Here is a 23,536-nt window from a genome sequence, read left to right as displayed (position 1 = left end):
AGCCATTCAGATGTAGGTACCTAATTTGTTATATTTATGTAATTTATTCGATAGAGGGCTTGCTTTGCTGGATACATTTATTTGTTGGTTGGTTGTGTAATACTTGTCCATAAATGGTGATATTGATTTGTTTTCAGTTAAAACTTAATTTAAGAGGGGGCTCATATCGAATTGTTACACGTTTTTAAAATAGCAAATGTCATGAAAAAATCACACGGGAACTATGTAGATTGTACTTGCAAGGGCAGACTCCACCTGAAACCCTATTAGGTAAAAGTTGGTTCGTTTAAAAAAAAACACGAAAACTAGTGATATAGCTGAGGGACGTGACGATGACGAGCAAAATTTTAAAGAGAAGTATATTCTCAGAGTTACAAAGGTAAAACGTTAAAACCTATGCTTATTTTCCGTCGCTAGTATCGCGCGGCGCGCCATATCTTTTGTCCCTGTTTAATGTCCTAGCTTTACGCTCTCTCTGAAACAAATGTTTTTTACTGTCTCATTGCATGATTTTTGTTTAATATCTGACAACCTTGGTGACCGATGTTATAGACAGCGCTATTATAGACAGCGATAAAAACGATGTTTTCTATGTATTTAAGTATTTATATATTATATATATCGTTGTCTAAGTACCCTCAACACAAGCCTTATTGAACTTACTGTGAGACTTAGTCAATTTGTGTAATAATGTCTTATAATATTTATATTATTTATTTATTTTCAAAAAATATTATGCCCTACGGCCTCAGCGCACACAATCTAACAGGCTTTTTCTGAACTACATAAAGGGAAAATGTACCAGGCAACTGATTGGACGGCATAAAATGTTATCCCTGCCAAGACAAATAACCCAGTGAATTTTAATTTGGAACACTCAGAGCTCTATACCGGACATTGCTTCGGTCGCACTTCTGCGACATTTCTGGCAGACTCGGGAGCTAATCTACGGGTCCTCAAGATTCATGGTGGGTGGAAATCCGACAAAGTTGTTGAAGGCAAACAGTATCACAAAAAATATTGTCCTAGAATACAAAAATAGCACAACCCAATCTAATGCAAAACCACCATCACTTTATACAAATCCACAACCAGGCACATCCCTTGACCCTCCTGTTTTCATTGAGCTACCATCTGCCCCTTGTCAACCGCCATTGCATTCCCACCAGCCTCAAGATTTTCATTTGTCTGCACCACAATCTTCACTCGGAGAATCACATAATTTATTTTCCGTTTCCGTAATTTATTTTCTATCGAGCCATCTTTAACCCTCTAAAGTTTTGATGGAGTCTGCCCTCACAAATATAGTCTAGTTTCCGTGTGAATTTTTTCATGGTATTTGCCCTTGATTAAAACGTGTAATTAATCAATATACAAAACCGCAATTTTGCGCTAGCCCCCCCCTACAGGAGAATGGAGAAACTTTTTCAGACCTAAAATAATGCGTTTTTAGACCAATACTTTGGAAGTAGGTATAAAATACAGTCGACAATAGTAGTGTCTATAAAAGAAAATATTTTTGACAGCAACTTTTTATATTGTTTGAAACTATTTGCTTTGACATTTATAAACTTTAATTTATCAAACGAGATGACTTTTGGCGGGCTGCTTGAATTGTTATCGGTATATAATGAATTATCTGAAATTATTTTTCGTCCTAGCACTCTAAGCTGCTAAACAAAAGGCATTGTTTCTTTTGTGCACCGCGGTGGCTACTTACCATAAGTTAGGTATAGTAGCCAGTAGCGTTAGTGAGAAGGACCAATCCCATGTAAAAGACTACTTTAGCGTTATACTTATATGATTCAAATTCATGTAACATCATTCGGAGATAACACGTTTGGGTACCTAATGTAGATAAACAAAAATATTTGGAGGTAACAAAAAGCTGTTACATGAATTTGAGCTATATGTGTAGAACGCTAAAATTTCCTTTTAAACGCGCTTGATCCTATTCACTAATGAGAAATTAGGATAAAAAAAAGCGGCCAAGTGCGAGTCGGACTCGCCCATGAAGGGTTCCGTACCATTTATGACGTATTAAAAAAAACTACTTAAATACTAGATCTCGTTCAAACTAATTTTTGGTGGAAGTTTGAATGGTAATGTATATCATATATTTTTTTAATATTTTTCAGTTACAGGGGGGGAGGGGGCACACATTTTTTCACTTTGGAAGTGTCTCTCGCGCAAACTATTCAGTTTAGAAAAAAATGATATTAGGAACCTAAATATCATTCTTGAAGAGTTTGATGAAAAAAAAAATTTTTTTTTAATTTTGTGACACGTATTAAAACAAAACTACTTACTAGATCTCGTTCAAAACAATTTTCTGTGGAAGTTTGCATGGCAATGTATATCATATATTTTCTTTAGATTTTTCATTCTGTTATTTTAGAAGTTACGGGGGGGGGGGGGACACATTTTACCACTTTGGAAGTGTCTCTCGCGCAAACTATTCATTTTATAAAAAAAATATATTAGAAATCTCAATATCATTTTTAAAGACCTATCCATAGATACCCCACACGTATGGGTTTGATGAAAAAAGATTTTTTGAGTTTCAGTTCTAAGTATGGGGAACCCCCAAAATTTATTGTTTTTTTTTTCTATTTTTGTGTGAACATCTTAATGCGGTTCATAGAATACATCCACTTACCAAGTTTGAACAGTACCTATAGCTCTTATAGTTTCGGAAAAAAGTGGCTGTGACATAATCGGACAGACGGACATAACGAATCTATAAGGGTTCCGTTTTTTACCATTTGGCTACGGAACCCTAAAAATGCCTTTTGTTTAACAGCTTAGGGTTAGAGGCCAAACTATCGTTTCAGATAATTCATACTATACAGATGTATAGTATACAATCCTTTGCCAACGTGTTTTCTAGGAAACGTTTGTTTTGTTATGCTGCTTCAGTCAACCTCAGTATTTTTTGTACTGAGTCTGACTGAAATAGCACTTCTCGTTTCCGTGAAAATACAATGGTAAAGGATTATTCACTACCTACGTGTGCCTAGGTTTATAATTTCCTACATTCCCTACCTTTGAGAATTTAAAATGGTAATGTACCTACATATTTATCTGACTTGTTTTTATTATCAAAACATAGCCATGATTATTACTTGTCATGGAAAATAGTAATGTGCACTAAATATTTAATTATGTACCAAATAGGTAGATAAATGTAACTTAATACAAAAAATATTTTAGTCACAACTCATTTTAAATAATATGCTAATAGGTTTTGAAATCATATTTTATACTATAATTGTAATAGTCTTTGTACTTACACTTAAACTGATTTATTTTCTTGAAGGTTGTAGGATAATGAGCTAAAATATGTAAATGTATATAATCTATGTAAATTATAACTTCATAATGAGAAATGTTATATTTACTAGATATCAGACTGAGATTTCTATTTTTAATACGTTTTATTAAATATCGTAATCTGTTGGAAGAAGGAATCGAAAATGTCAGGTAAATTTACTCAACTAACGCCAATCATTATTATAAGGTAGGGTCGCCTAAGATCGGACGCTTTTTCGTCGAGTTCGGACCATGATAAAAAACATTGCTTTTATCATTTCCTATAACTATTTTACAAATGGACTGCTAGAGGAAATTATTAGCAATAAAACAAATAATCTGGTCACTTTTCGTTTAATTCGATACACGCTGTAGATTATACGAGACACGCCTTCAAAGTGACAGAATAGTTTTCTTGACTACTTTTCAAAAAAACCTGGCGAAGCCAAAGTTCGGACTACTGCTTAATTTCACCCTTGAAGCTGTGGCATTAGAGTGCACAAAAGGAAAATATCCGGTCTTAAATCGAAAACAACATACCACAAAATCGTCCTGTAATTTTGCTTGGTGTGGCAAACACAGGTAATTATTATTTTTTTGGCATTTTTAGTCCGATCTTCCCTCCCAAGCATAATATGAGCAAAATTGAGTTTCTCAAACTTTACTCAGTCAGCGTCGGGTAGCAATGTAGCATTCGGAAGATAGAGATTTAAGACCGGACGTAATAGTTGGTATGTGCTAAAATAGGGCTGAACTGAACTAAACTCATAGATAAATATAATTACACTATATACCTAATTCAGAACCCATGCAGATAAATGATGGAAGTAAAAATGGCTGCCTGACAGGTTTAGTGTTCCAGCGCTATTTGAAAATTTTGAGAACCACTGCATTTTTTTTAGTGCTTTAAGATCGGACTATTTTAGTCCGTACTTTGGCAATGGGAGAAAAGTCCGGATCTTTGTTTACAGACGTCCTAGGCGTAAACCAAGTATACAATCCTGGAGAGCACTTGCTAATTCTACACAGAATTCTACTTAAAAAGCAATAAAATGATAAATAGTCACTATAATTTTGCAACGAACTTTTGGATTGAAGACCGGATCGCCAAAAATTTACTAAAAATGGCAATTTTTTTTGTCAGCTCCGCTACACGCGACCTGTCTTTAGCAACGCCGTTCGCGGTATGAAGGGAGGGGCAGAACAAAATGGTGGACAAAACTATGTTGCCAGCCTCGAAAAATGTCGCTTCTTTCGTGCAAAATTGTATGTATCCGGTCTTGTGGCACATCCGCTCTTAGGCCACCCTACCTTAATATCAATATAATAGTATATCAATTTATAATGATACTTTCGCTTAGATAGTATAATGTAAAACATCTTACTGTTTGGAGCTCGTTAAGAAGTGTGTTCTTCCACTGACAGGTTAATTTTATCTTTGCTTAACTGTACTTAATGTTAAGTGTAATTAAGTCTGTAATATCAAGAAAAAAAGCATTCAACATATACATAAACTTAGATTATGCCTTCAATGTGATGATAATTCTACAACAATAAAATATTCGAAATAAATAAATTTATGTATTAGAACTGTTGTTTTTTTTATCAAACTCGTACTTATTAAATAGGTACATTTTTATGAATATCCTTGTCACCGTCAAATTCAATTATAAAAAAGTGGCTGTGCCATAATCGGACAGACAGACGGACATGACGAATCTATAAGGGTTCCGTTTTTTGCCATTTGGCTACGGAACCCTAAAAACTGCTTTTTCTCGTCATAAAAAAGTAAAACCGATGTAGTTATGAAAACTAAATACCAGTATTTTTGTATGATAAAGTGTCAAAACCGAAATATAAAATTTGGAAGTGTAAAAGGCAAACACGTCTGTAAAATAATCTAATAGTAGTGGCGGAGTGTAAGAACAGGAATATCAAGCATTTATATTATAAACCGTGAGGTGAAAAATAGGATAAATGCGGGATGGATGAAATGGCGACAGGTTTCTGAAACAACTTGCGATCCACGAATGCCTCTTAAACTTAAGGGGAAAATCTACAGACTCATCGTGAGACCAGTAGGGCTAAGATGGTCGGCTCTTTATCATTTGTCACCATGCCTGTCACGTTCTAACAAGTATGTAAGTGCGAAAGGGACGGGCATAGTGACAGGAGATAAAAATGGAACCATGCTGCCACTGTTGTTGTAATACTTATATGGATCAAAATGCTGGGCGACGTAAGTAACGGATGAAATAAGAGTGCACGCAGCGGAAATGAGGATGATGAGATGGATGTGTGGAGTAACGAGAAAGGATCGGATTAAGAATTAGTACCTATATAAGGGGAAGTTTGAAAGTAGCACCGGTAATGGAGAAGATGAGGTTGGTCGTATGGGCATGTAATGAGGAGGGATGAATGCTACATAGGCAAAAGAATGTTAGGGATGAACTTTGACTGGTAGACCTAAAAAACGATGGATGGCTTGTGTGTGAAAGAGGATATGAGAAAGAAAGGAGTCGAGTTGTACGTGCTCGTTCACTGAAAAAATCGCTACAAACCAGTATAGTCTCCTACAGTCTCACAAATGTTCTAGTTCGCGAGCACAATAATGTAACGGAATGGTTTGAATGGTTCCGTGAACCTTTGTAAAGTAGTACAGTCAGCATCAAAAGTAGCGGATGAAACAACGCGCCAAAAGTATCTAATATTTCGTATAACTTTTCGAAATGAAAATAATTTTCAAAAAATCGCGTTCAAAAATATATGTTACAGTCTTAGTTGTTCTATATTAAAGACATGACTTTTTGATAAGCTGTTACAGAATGGTAGATACTTATGAAGCGTTATTTGATCCGCTACTTTTGATGCTGACTGTACAATTTTGACCTAAACCTAAACTGGCGAAACCGGAATATGACCCGAGCCGCCTAAACGGAAATTTATAAACATATTGTACCTTCGGTGTACCTCAGTGTACCTTTAATACAATCCAGTGTACCTCTCCCTAAAACGAAATATTTAACAAAAAAAGATCCACCCGCCATTCTGACGTCAGGATGGCGGGTGATGAAATCTTGCATTATACTGCACTAAAAGTATGCAGTTATTTTGTACCTTCAGTGTACCTCTGTAAACTTTTAATAGAATTCAGTATATCTATCTTGCATTATTTCAAGCAAAATATATGTAGTTATATTGTACCTTCAGTTTACCTCAGTGTACCATCAATATAAACCAGTAAACCCACCCTAAAAGGAAATACTCGTATTTAAAAAAATATGGTCCACCAAATCGGGTTTATTATTAGACGTAACTTAGTTTTGGGAGAGGTACAGCTATTTTTATTAAAGGTACACTGAAGTACACTAGAGGTACAGTATAACGACTTAAATTTTGCGTGAAATAAAGCAAGATCCTGACGCTAGGTTGTAATTTTAGGGTAATATAGGAATCTAGGTTCTATTTAGCCTTTTCTGTTCCTGAATATGAAGACCTTAAACATTATACGATTTTGGGATTAATAGGGAACCAAGCGGTAGGGGAGAGTGAGGCAAGATGAAGTACTTAAGATTTGATACATTTGCTTAAATACACACTATTACTATTCTTAATGATTACCTACTATTTTTTCCTAAGTAAAAGAGTAATCGGTAATGGTAAGTAAGTAGTCATTGTTTGATATTGACAACCCTTTACAAGCTTTACCGCCATAATTTAATTACTATTGGCGCTAAATACTCACTTTCTCACATGCAATCAAAGTTACAGGTGAGAAGAAAATTGGAACCGAATCAGATTTAACAATTTAAATATATATTTTAGTGTGACTACTTAAAAAATACAAATCAATAAATGTTTAATAAAATCATTTCAAAAAAGAACTTAAAAAAAGACCTTTAAACCGAAAAAAAACCTTAAGACTTTTTTTAAGGCCTTAAAAGGGCAAAAAGACCTTAGCGAACTCGGCGTCGTCGACTGGACAGAAACGGTTTTGGACAGAGAAGCATGACGGTCTTTGGTGTCGGAGGCCAAGATCCACTTCGGATAGTTGCGCCACAGCAGTAAAATAAATAAATAAATAAATAAATATTATAGGACATTATTACACAAATTGACTAAGTCCCACAGTAAGCTCAATAAGGCTTGTGTTGAGGGTACTTAGAAAACGATATATATAATATATAAATATTTATAAATACTTAAATACATAGAAAACACCCATGACTCAGGAACAAATATCCATGCTCATCACACGAATAAATGCCCTTACCAGGATTCGAACCCGGGACCATCGGCTTCATAGGCAGGGTCACTACCCACTAGGCCAGACCGGTCGTCAGCAGTAAATGAGTAAGTAAGTATAAAATAATTTGATTTGTTCCCTAGTTGAATTTGTTATGGTTTTGAACTGGTTTTAATACCACTTTGAAGATCGGTCACGCTAATAGGTGCATGCGAAATAAAGTGAAAGTATCAAAAATTTATCAAAGCTTAGATACTCCATCTTGCCTCACTCTCCCTTACCGCTTGGTTCTCTTTTAACCCCGAAATCGTATAATGTTTAAGGTTATCATATTCAGGAACAGAAAAAGCAAAATAGAACCTAGGTTCCTATATAACCCTAAAATGATAGCATAGCGTGAGGATCTTGCTTTATTTCACGCAAAATTTAAGTGGTTATACTATACCTCTAGAGTACTTCATTGTACCTTTAATAAAAATAGCGGTACCTCTCCCAAAACTAAGTTACGTCTAATAATAAGTCCGTCTTGGTTGGCCATATTTTTTAAATATCTCGTTTTGGGGGGAGGTACACTGGTTCATATTGAAGGTACACTGAAGGTACAATACAACTGCATACTTTAAGTGCAGTATAATGCAAGATTTCATAGGCCCACCCGTCATCCTGACGTCAGAATGGCGGGTGGACCTCTTTTGTTAAATATCTCGTTTTAGGGAGAGGTACACTGGATTCTAATGAAGGTACACTGAAGTACACCGAAGGTACAATATGTTTATAAATATATCGTTCAAATTTGCTGAGGTCCATCCGCCATCCTGACGCTCACTGTCATTGTCACTCCTCGCTCCCGTTCCGTTTCCTTTATAGTGTACTAGAATCTACTAAGAGCAGAAACATTAGGAAATAGCTCGGTCCAGCACTGCGGAGGGAATTGCATTTTTTGCAAATGTAGATAACTCCTCTGTAGTTGCAAGCGTACATAGGCTACGGAGACTGCTTACCATCAGGCGAGCCGTATGCTTGTTTGCCACCGAAGTAGTATGAAAAAAAGACTGTGTTAGACAAAAATACGTACATAATATATGTATTATTAAAATAGGGATACATACCTAAATAACTTCTTCGGGTTTTGCCATAAGGACCTTATCGGTCTGCGTGCCGCACTTAAAATTCTGTGTGCTATGTTCCCGGATCGAGGACTTAGTTTAAGCTACGCTTTAATTAACCCTATCCCTTTGAAGATTTCAATTATAATTGTAGGTCGTAGGATTTGTGGCCAACGGTTATTAAACATAATTGGTACCCCAGGCAGACGGGAACTTGTAAAGGTTACAATTAAAATCTACGTTTGCATTTGAATGTGGAAAATAGTTGCAACTCATAGCATTTTATTAATACAAATGAAAACTTCCTGTGTAATTATGTATACATATTGTGATGTTAAAGTGGACATGACTACGTATATATTTGTAATTGCAATTATTCATAATGGATACTGCCTCCGATGAGGATCAGCCATTGCAAAGCCAGCCAAAGAAGCGCAAAATAACGGGACGCACTTCAGAAGTTATGAAAAAACTTAAACTACAGTCCCATGAAAGTGGAGAGCCTTGAGACGTTTGCACCCGCAAACGTTTAAAATGTTTTGAAATCCTAACCAAAAACCAGCGAGATACCATCTTATCTTATTTTAACAACCTTCAGACAAATGATGAGCAAAATGCATATCTGTTTGGACTTATAACATTGACTTACGTACAGAGACATCGTCCGCGGAAAGAAGACACGTCAACACGAAGCTTCATATATACATATAGAGTACGAATTTATAATGAGACGGAGCTGGTAGATGTTGCAGTTTTTGCTAAGGCTATTATGTCCATTCATGGAATAGGAAGAGGAAAAATGGGTTATATAAAAAAGAATCTAAAGGCAACAGGAGAAGCACCAAAAGATCAACGCGGTAAGAATAGTAGCAACTATCGACAATTGAATAAAAATATCTTGCAAAGCTTTAAAGAACACATTACCAGTTTCAAAACCAGATCGTGTCATTATGACGGTGAAGATAGTAAACGGCAATATTTACCCGATGAATTAAACATAACAAAAATGTTTCAAATGTTCAAGGATATACATGAGAATGTGAATGTGTCTTACGAGACATACAGGAATATTTTTAACACGGAGTTTAATATTTCCTTTGGATATCCACGAGTAGATACATGCAGCTTTTATGATGAGATTCGGGTCAACATAGCTGCCTGTACCAATGATGAGGAGAAGCGAAAATTGAAACATGATGACCAAAAACATAAAGACAACGCTGATATATTTTACAAACGAAAGAGGCTCGCACGTATAACACAATTAAAAGATAGTTCATTAACAGCTATTGCCATGGACTACCAGAAAAATATCTCTTTACCGAATATATGGACGAACGATGTATATTACAAACGCTAGCTTTCAATGTTTTCTTTTAACATACACGAGTTGGCAATTAAAAGATCTTATTTCTATGCCTATCCAGAGACGCATGCCAAAAAGGGCTCGAATGAAGTAGCTTCTTTCCTGTATGATTTTATCATAAAGAGTCCGGCAAACATTAAACACACATATTCTGTGACTCATGCGGAGGGCAGAATAAAAATTACAATGTATTTAAATTCATACATTTTATTGTGCACAAACTATGTCGAATGGATTCCATTACTATGGAATACATGGGCCTAGATAACCAATCAAAAAACTCGAATGGAAATGCCTAGTAATTGGTACGATTTACTAAGGAGTTCACGGCAGAAACCTTTTCCCTTTGGTGAAATGGAATATGGTGAAATCTTGAAATACGTCACTAAATTTTCGTTTCCCATACAAGTACTGAAGGAGATACAAGTTCGCAAAGACGAGCCCAAATGTATCTTTTACCGGCAGGATTATAAAGCTAACTGGGTAAAAAAACACAACGATCAAGTCCTTTGCGTGCAAGAGAATTCAACCTGCTACCGAATGTATACTCAAAACTCCTGCCAGTAAAAAAAGAAAAATATCAACACCTGCAGTGCTTAAAAAGGTTTTGTGCTAAAGCGACTCAAGATTTCTTTGATAAGCTACCTCATTCAGGGATCGGAAACCGGTATTTCTTGTATGGGAACGAAAACGGTATTTTTTCGTTCTTTGTTAATGAAGTATCATTTCTAATTAGGCAATCTAAATAATACGAAGTCGTTATCTGAAAACACAACTGAGTACTACATTTAGAGTATAAAATAAACCGAAATATATGGTTATTTCGATGTTTTTGCAAAAAACCGGTTCCGATCCCTGACCTCATTATTGACTTTAACCTTTTGAACCCCAAGAGCCACTAAAGTGGTCGTGTGCTGTCGTGCCTACCACGCCAACGACCACTAAAGAGGTCATGGCAGACGCTGTCAAAGCTATTTTACTGTTGATAGATAAGGTTTAAATTCGTTTCTCAATAGTTGACATATGCCACATTTTGATGCGAGGGAGAAAGCGTTGAAAAGGTTAATTACTACTACTGTTTATCTATGACATATGTCATAGATAGTTTTCTTTTTATTTTGAGTGAGAGAATCTCACGCTTTAATTTCAATTGAAAAGCAGAAATTATTAATAACATATTTACGGAAACATGATGAAAACTGACGATAATAGATTATTTAACCATGCGTATTGGAAAATTTGTATAACTATGCGTTTCAATGTAGATAACTATATGGCTCAAAATAACCACTTCTAGAAAAGGTACCTACTTTTTCAAGAATTCATTTCTATTATTTCTTTACGTAAGTCACAATATAGATATATTTGGTTATTGCTACATGTTTATGAATTTGTTACAGGTGAACAGTATAAAGGAATCGATTTTTAAATTGTCACTTCGTGGATTCATACAGTCCGAACTGTTTCATGATATTCTCCCAATTTGGGATATAGATCTAGATAAAGAAAATTATATTTTAACAGGAGATTTCTGCCAATGCGGTTATAATATTGATACCGCACATGATTACAATTTCGAACTGTTTCTCCCTAATTTGTTCTGCATACCATGTGCCGGACCGCTATTTTCAGTAAAGTCTTAAATCACTCCATAGGGTCGTTTTATTAATTATTGGACATTACACTAGGGATGTACAGACTAGGCATCTATGGTCGTAAGTATCTAAATACACGCGCAGTAAACGTACAGTGCGTGGTAGACATTAAATCCCAAAGAAATCCTGTTACCAGCAAACTTCTGAAAATAGAGAAAACTAAAATGCTGTTTTTCATCGGCATTTCGGATTTTTCGTGGGTTTTCGAACATTTCTGTTTTCAACGGTAACTTAAATGTTAAAACCTACTTATGCTGTTATGATTTTATTTTTCACCATAGAATCATGAGCCATAGGCCTATCGACGCAGAAAAAAAATGTTAGAAGAATATGTAAAAAAATGTTTTTCTTGTGACGATATATTTTATTTTTCTACTCGGTGACTGTAATGGTTGGATTAAGATTTAGTACATCGAACTATAATTATTAATTGCGTACTTTTCATGTATGGGCGTTTATGTCTTTTTGTACTACATTTTTGTCCACTGAGATACTTTCCAATTATCATTAATTATTCAGGTTTTATAGTAAAATAGTATTACTTTAAATGCATCGTAGAAAAGTATTGTAAACGAGAGTTATATAATCAAGCTTTTCAATCTCGTACCTTACTTAGGCAACTTAGAAAGCTTCATTGCCTAAACACGGTACTCGACTAAAAAGCTGTCCATTATATCATGATTGTACGTATTTTAGAAAATGTTGTAGGAGATATGGTTTACCAGGAGCTTCAGTTTGATGGAATTCTTTGTTAGTTTTATTTTCGTTCGACTATTTTTTTTTAGCATAGGTACAGTTTTAGCTGAATAAATTGATACATAATAGATAAACCATATAAAAAACTGACTTTATTCAGCTTAAAATCAATGTAAGGTTTTCGAACGATATAGGTTTCGTAATACGTTAAAAAGTATTAGATAGATATGTATACATAAATAATACGCGATTGAATAAACCTCCGACAATTGGTTACCCACCCTCTCCACAAATTCGGATTGAATCGACGCGCCGCCGTCACGGAGCTGTGCTGTGGCGCACCTCGGGGGAGCAGCGGAGGGGCGGAAGGGGCCGCTGCCACATGTGCACGTATTACGTCTGCTCTAAAATATTAACGGCCTTCGTTCCCCTAAACATTTTGCTTCCATGTATTAAAGGGTGTAGCAGGATAGCCTAGGAAAAATTGCCCCCAGCGATTTTGGGCCGAAACTGTAATCAAACGATGCCTTTTAGGGAGGTTATACTCTGCACAAAGTTTCATCCCTCTGTTACCCCCTGGGGGTGAAAAACACCCGATTAACCCCAAAACTGTTTTAATAATTTTTTCCTAAACTATGAAAGTGACGAATTTGAAATTTTGTACAAATATTAATAAGACTAAAAGCTATGTGCTAAAAAAATATTAACCCCGTAACCATTTAAATTCTTGTAAAAAAAAACAAAAATAAAAAAAGAATCACCCTGTATATCAAGTTTGGCTCATGGTACACACACCATTTTTTTTTCAAAGATGAACCAGTTTATATTCTACATTATACAAAAGTTTCATGGACCTACTCCAGAAGGAACATTGCGAAATTAAAATAAACGTACTATTTCGTAGCCACTAATCATTATACTCATATCATGCTTAATACGCAACGTCTCGGACCCGAAAACAAAATAATAAAAAAAAACCGGCCAAGAGCATGTCGGGCCACGCTCAGTGTAGGGTTCCGTAGTTACTCTTCCGTCACAATAAGCTAAACTGGAGCTTAAAGTATAGTAAATTGTTAACTAAGGGATGAAACGGTACCTTTCACGCGAGTTAAACAAATAGGCAAATTTGCACAATCAGTACCTAATTAAAGTCTTTTTACTATGAAGGGGAAACTTTTTGCGATAACTCAAAAACAGCTAAACTGATCATGTCCGCTATAGTTTTCATTTAATGTCTTTCTTAAGCTCTACTTCCACGATTTTTTTCATATTTTTTGGACCTATGGTTCAAAAGTTAGCGGGGGGGGACACATTTTTTTTTCTTTCGGAGCGATTATCTCCGAATATATTCACTTTATCAAAAAATGTTTGTTGAAGACCCCTATTAGTTTTGAAATACCTTTCCAACGATACCCAACACTGTAGGATTGAAGCAAAAAAAAATCACCCCCACTTTACGTGTAGGGGTGAATTTTTGGGGTACCCTCAAAAAAATTTAATTTTTAGATGTTATTGTACGACTTTGTCGGCTTTATCGATTTATATATCCATGCCGAATTTCAGCTTTCTAGCACTAACGACCACGGAGCAAAGCCTCGGACAGACAGACAGACGGACATGGTGAAACTATAAGGGTTCCTAGTTGACTACGGAACCCTAAAAATGTTTTTATAAATACAAATGAGTTTGATCCATACTTCTTTATCCCCACCTCTTTCAAATCGGGCACGAGCAGCGGTCCGATCGCTAGCCCTTGTTTATTAATAATGCAAGGCTCTTAGTGGGAGTTCAATGAATAGTACGCACCAAAGAGCCAATACATATTAATTTCGCAATGTTCCTTCTGGAGTAGGTCCATGAAACTTTTGTATAATGTAGAATATAAACTGGTCATTTTTGAAAAAAAAATGGTGTGTGTACCATGAGCCAAACTTGATATACAGGGTGATTCTTTTTTTATTTTTGTTTTTTTTACAAGAATTTAAATTGTTAGGGGGTTAATATTTTTTTAGCACATAGCTTTTAGTCTTATTAATATTTGTACAAAATTTCAAATTCGTCACTTTCATAGTTTAGGAAAAAATAATTAAAACAGTTTTGGGGTTAATCGGGTGTTTTTCACCCCCAGGGGGTAACAGAGGGATGAAACTTCGTGCAGAGTATAACCTCCCCAAAAGGCATCGTTTGATTACAGTTTCGGCCCAAAATCGCTGGGGGCAATTTTTCCTAGGCTATCCTGCTACACCTTTGTAATTTGTGAAAGGAATCAAGATTTGGATTCACTTTAAGATTCAGTAAAAACATACTATTACACCCTAGGTCAAAAGTATGGTAGGGTGAAATCACCAAAAGATGACCTGTTAAGCGAGTACCCCAACTTTAGATTTTTTTTACATATGTTGTAACTTATTTTTAAGAACTTTGTTTTTGTTTAATATGATTCAGCATATAATCTAGATTAGAACTAATTATTTCAAATGCTCATATTGTAATTCAGCATTTATATAAAAAATATTACTTATATGATGCAATAGGACAAAATGCCCAGAAGATGAACACGGTGCCCTATCTCTGAACGTTTTGACCCCAAAAGATGAACCAGTATAAAACCAAACCCTAATATTGAACGACATGATGCCAAAAGATGAACTAGTATAGATAGAGTGTAACTTTGCCCCTTTTGTTAAATTCTGATCACTGAGCAATTGTAATCGGTGGCGAATAAAATGGTCTATAAAAATCTCAGTTTAAATTATTTGTGCCAGAGAGAGAAAAAAATCGGTATCAGCGTAATTCGTCCCATTCGTTTTTCGTTCATTTCTTATGTCCGTCTCATTCTGTGTTCGTCACTCATTCTTTATTCGTCTCGATCGCTATATGTCCCTATCGTCTTAAATCCAATTATGTAGCCTGTCTCTTTCTTAATAAGTCTTTTTCGTTTTTCGTCACGGTCTTCGTAGGACTATGCCTTTGTTTGTGTCTCTCGTTTTTGGTATCATTCGCACTTTACCTTTAGTCACTTTCGTTATTCGTCTCACTGTTTTTTTGTCTTTAGCGGTAACTCGTTCCGTTCTTTTTTGGGCACGTTCGCTAATCGTCCGGTACTACGTAGGTCTTAGCTGCTATTCATATCTCCTCCGGATCGGAATTGATAAACAAATTGAAGTTTAGGGGACATATACAGAACGGAAAAAAATTAGGGCCCTGAAGGGTCTGGGACTTAGATACTTAAGATAGCTAATTTTTCTCAAGATTCAATTGTTGGTTGGCAGAGCCTTTATCAGACATAGCAATCAGCGTATACCACTTTATTGATCTCTCCCTTGCGTAGGGAGCTATGAAAGCACCCATGAGGCTGACATGTTCATCTAGAGTGTCCAAAGCCTCAATAAAAATCAGATAAAAAAAAAAAAGATAAACATTATTTCACGTGAAAAAATAACTGCATTCATAGATTTTGATATGCTGTCAAAAGTCGTCATGGTATTCGTTTCCTAGTTTCCTATGTTTTCTGGGGGGCAGATTCCACAAATGATGACCATTTTGGGGTCCAAGATGGTTGACATGTATTTTTGTCGTAAAAGTCGTCATGGTACTCGTTTCCTATGTTTTCGGGGGCGCAGATTCCGAATATGATATTGTAATATGGATCCCAAAACAGTCATCATATTCGGAATCTGCGCCATCGAAAACCTAGTAAACGAGTACCATGACGACTTTTACAATAAAATCATGGCCAACATCTTGAAATGCAAATTTTGTAATTCCGCAGCCACAAAAACTAAGAAAACGAGTACGAGTTTTTACAAAAAAAAACTCATGTCTAGTCAATTTGTGTAATAATGTCCTATAATATATATATATATATATATATATATATATATATATATATATATATAAGTCATTTTCGAATTCCGCATGTCAAACGTTTAGGTTATCGAAGGAGTGTACTAAGCGTCAAATATAAATTTGATTTGACAGTAACTTCTCAATCGCGATTGCGTATCGAGAGGTCAAATTACGATGGTAGTCTGATGATTTATATAAACGGCAATCGTAGTTTGACCTCTCGATTTGCGAACGCGATCGAGAAGTTAATGTCACATAAAATTTATATTAGACGTACTGTGTAACCTTTTCGAACGGGTAAGCGATATTAGAGTGTTATCCGGACCTGAATCCACCCTATAGACCTCACAATAAGATTCAATATGATCGTAATACCCATACCTCTCATCTCTTCATTTGTCGCTTAAATGAGAAGTCCCTGTCCGAGCGCATGAAAATTTATTTGCTACATTTACAATAATAAACTAATGTTTTTAAATGAATAGTTTTATTTTCACTTACGCAACATAAACATTTATTCCTCAGTGATTAAAAAAACTCAAAAAATTAAACACTCTGCCGACCTCATCAGCTTCTCTACTAATAATTGGTAATTACAACCGCAAGACGTCACATCTCATCAGTATAATATACAACACGCAGTCTTTCTAGACATTCCTCAACTGATATATTTTCAGCCATCAGTTCTTCTGTTACATATGTAATGGCCTCATCGACATTTATGTACCTCTTTCTTCGTTTTCTTTGCACTCCGACTTGGATTTGTGCTGCCTTTATCTCCTGATGTCTTCCTTCTTTTTTCAAAATGTCCAGATATTGGAACAATCCTTTGCTTTTCTCAGTCATTAAATTTAATCTATGGTGCCAGCCCTCGAGACTGTTACTCGTTCTGTGGCGTTGGCCGGCACAAGAAAAAACTGTGCATGAAATTTGGGTAAACCAAAAATTTTCCATGTAAAGTGAAAATAAATTCATGCGTTGACAGTCATTGGGGCTAATGCTTTCTATGTAACACCAAGCTTCTGGTATGTATTTTTCCGGTAAAAGAGCCAGCAACGTTGACAATTTTACAATTTTCCTGCAATATTGATCTTGATTGATACCCAAATCTTTAGCTTTTCGCCATATCGCCTTTTTACAATGGTATTGGCAACCTGTGACATTTGCGTTAGGAAATACAGCCAACACTGCATTCTTGATTGCTTGTTCGTAATCGCACTTGAACAGTAATATATTTAAAGAGAATTTGTGTTTTTAATATGGAAAAGAACCGTTCGTACGTGTTCTTCTGTTTATTAGGCAGTAAACCAAACACGACTGGAACGATACCATCTTCATCTCTTCGGCTTTTCAAGTCGCAGTGTAGTGTAAGCAACTGGCAAAATGGGGCGGGTGTGGTTTTGAACGTACCATCAGCAAAATAAGAGTGATTATTACTCTTGATTACGTTCCTGAAATACGGAGTGGAGAAAATTATAATTCCATCAGTGGTTGCTCCGTTGTATGTCATAAAATCCGTAGATATAATTTCTGGAATTTCAACTTCGTACGTTATAAAATATACGTTAAAAAAAAAAATTCTGGCGTTGTAGAAACCATCTTTCTTTATTTCAATTGCTGAACACGTAAATTTTTGTGACAGGCTTATATTCAACTTTGCATCAAGATTTACATATATCCATTGCGGTGTCGAATTTTTTTCTCCTGATATCGGGAAACAATGTATGTTGACGTTCTCGTATAATTGTTTCCGTATCCGAAGACAAAGTAATTGACCCACTGCACATATATCTGCTCGTGTATCTCCATTTTGTGGAGTCTTTATTTTTAAGAGCAAATGTGTATTGAAACCCATCTTTTAGCAGTTTTTTGCGGTTTCGCTTAGTTTCAATAAATTTTAACTTCTCACAATCGCTGTTCGAACTTGTATCTGAGTCCACATCCGTAATGGAAAGATATATTTATTATTTTAATATCATTAATTATCCCATGGAATAGACTACGTTGAAGTTTCTAAACATCTTGACAAATGCCAATTCTAACAACTTGAAATTCGAGCGGAATTATCATTGAGTGACCAGTAATAGTTTTATTATTAATCGAACAGAGTGGAATTTTAGAAATCCTCGTGGTTCGATGGTCGAACTAAGTCAAATATAAAATTCCTTACAGTCCGAGTGATCGGACAGCGGGGAATTAAAATTCCTTATTGTTCGAATTATCGTATAAGATTGTCGGACCACTGCCTGCCTATAGATTGTCGGCCTATAAACTGTGTAAAATTATTATCAATAATATCAATATCCAGGGAGGAAAATGGGGACTTCGTTTGTATGCAGAGGCGGTTGTCCACTATCGTCTTAAACCCCTCTAGCTTTAAGGTTTTATATATGGTTGTTGTTAGTAAGTTTGACTGTAGATAAGTTTATGTAACGTACTTGCAACGAGCACTAAAGGAAATACACCCTAGGGCAAAAGTATGAAAACAAACTTATGTGGCGATAAAAAACTGCGATTTAATGCGATGGATTTTAAAACTACAGATTGACAATTAGAAAATAAAATAGTAAAAATGATTAAAGAACATTTTAAAAGTAAATGACTTTAATTCTGGTTACGATAAATGCCAGTTTAGCATGTACGTTTAGTATGTAAATTTGTCCAATTTTCTATTTATCAATTTAACAATATATTATACGGGTATCATGGGTAGTAATTGCAATATCTTACTTATCGATATCATTTTATCGACATATACTCGTGACTATTTTTTCTTTGCTATTCCTGGTATCAGTTTATGTATCAATCTCATGTCTATTTAGTTCGCCTGTTACTGGATGCAAGTTTATGTTACTTACTCGTAGTAACCGATGTGCTTTGCACATTAACTTTGTCACTTGTCCACAAATACATTAAGGTTGATCAGTTGCCTCCAGTTTAGTCTAAGAATTAACTCTTACAACAAAACAGCAAAAATAAGAAAGAGTAAGTCTTTTTATATGAGAAACAGGGCTGAGTTGATTCAATACGTATATATTGACTCTAGAAATGAAATTCTTGTCACCTAACTTTCAATAGTTAGCGTAAGATATATCAATTGAGACATGTCTGGTTCTCGTTTCATTTATTTTTTTATGTGTACAAGCCGTAATTTAAGCTTAATTTAGGCCCTGTGTCACAATGTCCAAGTAAAGCCCTAGATAAGCGACTTGCCACTTATCTGACGCATAAAGTCATCGTTGGCATTTGACTATCTTCAAATAAGCTTAACTGTGCTAAGCTTGCAATAAGGTGCTTAGTTTTGCATGAAGTTTCATCTGGCAGTTAATTTATTTGCCAATTAGCTGTCTGATACTTTACTTGGACATTGTGAAACAGGCTCTTAGAACATAAAGTCCACAATTGTCAAACAACATAAAGTATACGGCTACATGTAAGTAGGATCCAGGTTTTGTTGAGCAGAAAATAGCTCATTCACTTTAATTAAAATATTAAGTCAAATTGGTGTTACTCGTAGAGACCTTTCCGTCATATTTATATCTACATTTGTCGACGTCGTTACAGAAACGATAAATCAACTCCGCCCTTTGTTACATGAGAATGAAATATGATCACGAAGAACATTTTCCTGCTATCGACATTTTTCTTTAGCACTCTAACAGAATATTATGCTTTATAAAATTCTACTTTTGTTTTAGATGGAACAATTGGCTAACAATTCATATTCCAGCTAGGTTTAGAATTCCGTATCCGTAAGGTGACTGAGATGGTGAATCAGAACCCTATTAAGTATAAATCATAGGTATAAACTTATGTTATCCGTCCGTTTGTTTACCAGCGGGCTCTATCTGTAGAGCAGTTATCGTTCAGATTAACTCAGAATATGTTTTTCTATCTCCGCTATAACATCAATAATAATTATTATAGTACCTGGGCGACCGAGCTTTGCTCGGTTATAACTATTTATTGTAATATGGTGGTGTATAGGTGATAATCTTAACTAAATTTTTTTACTAAATTAAACTTGTCTAAAACAATAAAAATTAAAAAATTATATATAAACTTGAACATATATTAAAAAATAAAAAAATTAGTCACCGGGCGAGATTCGAACCCGTAACACTCGTTTAGCAGTCCGCGTCTTAACCCACTGGACCAGACGGACAGTGGCCGGCAACACGAAATTAGCGACCATATTCTGCGTCGAAAGAAAATCGCATGAAAACTCAAAAACACGCGTTTTCCCAAACATAAGACTAATCTAGATCGATTGTATACCCCCAAAAACCCCCATATACCAAATTTCAGCGAAATCGTTAGAGCCGTTTTCGAGATCACAGAAATATATCTTATACCTTTAAACGAGCAATTCTTGTATATATATATATATATATATATATATATATATATATATATATATAAGCTCGGTCGCCCAGGTACTATATATATATACAAGAATTGCTCGTTTAAAGATATAAGATATATACATACACCCCAGGGCAAAAATATCGAAACAAGCTTATATGACAATAAAAAACTGTGATTTTCACAATAATAATGTATTTATTAAAAAGAAACATGTATGCAACATTTTCCTCAATTTGTATTGATATTTATATTGACAATATTATGAATTTACCTGTACGCTTGTATCTGGCAATCGTTGAATAAACGCCTTTTAGGGATATTTTTAACTTTGTAGCGATTTCTCTCATTTTTTTACCATCTTGATTTAGTGTGACAATGGCACTACGTACGGCGATATTTAGTTCGGAGGTTTTCACCATTTTTCACTTAAGGTCCGACGATTATGATGCAACTTTCTCGAATGTATTTATACGTTTGGTAAATTAAATATTTTGTATTGGATTTTATTCTATTCATTGACATTCAAAAAAGAGTAAAATGATAATAGAATATTTTAAAAGTGAATTAATTATAATTTTCTTTAATAAAACTGTAAATTCTACCTTTCGTAGAAAGACAATTAAGAAGGTTGATTTGTAAGTTCTCCCAAATGTAATTTTTGCGTTACCAGCAATACACAATAATGGAAAAATTCAAAATTAAGAAAAATAACTTTGTTTCCATACTTTTGCTTTAGGATATATATATATAACTACACTAACAGACAAATACTTGAGTGAGCGAGTCGTATGCGTTGGCATATTATTGTATCGATTAACGTATTAACTGTTTTGGTTTCTTTGTTCAGTATATAATATAATAAGTATTAATATTTAAAAATATTAGTAGTAACACATTGTAAAAAAAAATCTAGTGCTAACCACCAATTATCAGTTAACCTGTTGATACCGGTGGGAACCTATAATTGGCTCTTTGTTATTTATACACCGTGTTTTTATTGAATTGCGTTAACTCCGGGGTTTCGGTAAGTACGTTTAAGGAAACTAAATGGCATAGTTAATTTTCACAAAAAAAATTTTTTTTTTGTTTTTTTCTACTATTTTTATTTTTATAAAAAGTAACTAAATGTTGCATATAGCGTTGTTGTAACACGGGCATTACATTTAACTCAACCAAACAATTGAAAACTGTGATAATGGCCTTATAATATAAAAAAAAATGATTGATTATCTCCGAAATGGAGTGAATTAGAATATCGGTGTCTTTGAGAAAGTTGCTTAATTAAAGCTCAGGAATGCACCCTCGAAATTAACGCAAATAAAAAAAACACGGTGTATATATAACTATCGTGCAATTTATAGCTGTTGGTTATCCGAAAAAAAAACCCAAAGCAAAAGTTTTCCTTTGGGATATATATAAAATAGAAACTACTTCACTCACACTAGCAACTAATATGTTTGAAGTTTAATAAGAAGAAAATCAAAGTTGTAGTCCTAATGTATTAAGCTAAAATCACCTTTTCGATGTCTCTCTATATGGAATTAAACTTTCAATATACATGCCTAATTTCATCAAAATTCGTTCATTGTTTCACCATGAATGTCCCTTCAAAAATTGAGAAAGTTCCTTTCCTCAGAAAGAAATAGACGTCTGTGTGCCGTTAAAATAAGATAAGATTACAAATTGCGGCCCAATTTTTTAGGGTTCCGTAGCCAAATGGCAAAAAACGGAACCCTTATAGATTCGTCATGTCCGTCTGTCTGTCCGTTTATTTTAAATGGAAACTGCACTCAACCATGAACCCCTGCAGCGACATGACCCTCTTCAATCTGGTCACTTGATCGTGTTTACCGCTACTTGAGACAGATGGTTGTAGGTATTGCAAGGGAGGGTTTAATATAAATGTTAACCTCGTTTGTGTTGCTCTCCAAAGAAAAACTGTTTTAATGATGCTTTTTGCTGTAATAAACTTGTTCGTCCTGAGTTAGTAACTTAATAAACATCTTAATTATTTTGTAAATTATTTTATAGTTCATATGGTAGCACTAGTGAAATTAGCATATTACGTTACTGTGTCGAACATTTAAAGGGCCATATGTACTGTAAAACGTTGTACGATACATGTGCGAATAGGTAATTCGCAACTCGTGTCGATTTAAAACACTCCCTTCGGTCGTGTTTTAATTTATCGCCACTCGTTTCGAATTTCCTATTTTTCGCACTTGTATCGTAATGTACTATTTCATCACATTTGCTCGTAAGAAACCTCGCGGGGTAGCTACCATCACCCGTACCCTTCGCAAGGGTATCAAAATGCATACAATCCTGCTCGCTCTAATACAAGGCCGGTACCTCCTTTCGAGACCGACAGCCAAGGGACTACCAGCAAAGAGGTCGAGGAGGACGTAAGTGCCCTCATTTCCCCGCGGGACAGAGACATAACAAGCGAATCTCCTTCATTATTGACTCATTACAGTTCAGGGCCGGCCGTTTAGCAGACAATTGTAATATTTGGAGAGAAGTGAATGCTCCAGACTTTTTGTTGCGGATAATAAAAGGGTATCGCAGTCTCTTCGCAGAGTCTTCATCAGAGCAACTACGAGTGCCCATACTCGAGCAAAATGACAGCTGTTATCATTTAAATGAAGACTCAAGTTGTACTGGAAGTGGCAAATACCCTCACCCAGTTTTCTCTCCACAAATTTTCTAGTACCAAAGAGCGACGGCACTGCTCGCCCTATTTTCAACCTAAAGGCCCTGAACAGATTCGTATTGACAGCACGATTCAATTTATTAAACGTTCATCGCATACCGGACTTTTTTCAACCAAGAGATTGGTTATGTGAAATAGACATGACATTTACCAGTTGCCCAAGTGCACAGAAGATTCTTGCGTCTTATCTTCAGGCAAGAATTACCAGAAGTGACCTGCCTGCCA

At 35.2% G+C, this 23,536-nt stretch overlaps 1 long non-coding RNA gene across 1 annotated transcript; it reads left to right on the top strand.

Annotated features, from left to right (window-relative positions):
• Nucleotides 1-10,605: 10,605 nt before the first annotated feature.
• LOC133519175 (uncharacterized) lies at nucleotides 10,606-11,682 on the top strand. The gene is made up of 2 exons (XR_009799591.1): nucleotides 10,606-11,332; nucleotides 11,431-11,682. It is a non-coding gene; the product is annotated as an uncharacterized LOC133519175 (long non-coding RNA).
• The last annotated feature ends 11,854 nt before the right edge of the window (nucleotides 11,683-23,536 follow it).

The sequence above is a fragment of the Cydia pomonella genome, chromosome 1 (assembly GCF_033807575.1).
Source record: "Cydia pomonella isolate Wapato2018A chromosome 1, ilCydPomo1, whole genome shotgun sequence".
NCBI lineage: Eukaryota > Metazoa > Arthropoda > Insecta > Lepidoptera > Tortricidae > Cydia > Cydia pomonella.
The sequence above is the reverse complement of the archived record's forward strand: the minus strand, read 5'-3'. Positions and strand labels throughout refer to the sequence as shown.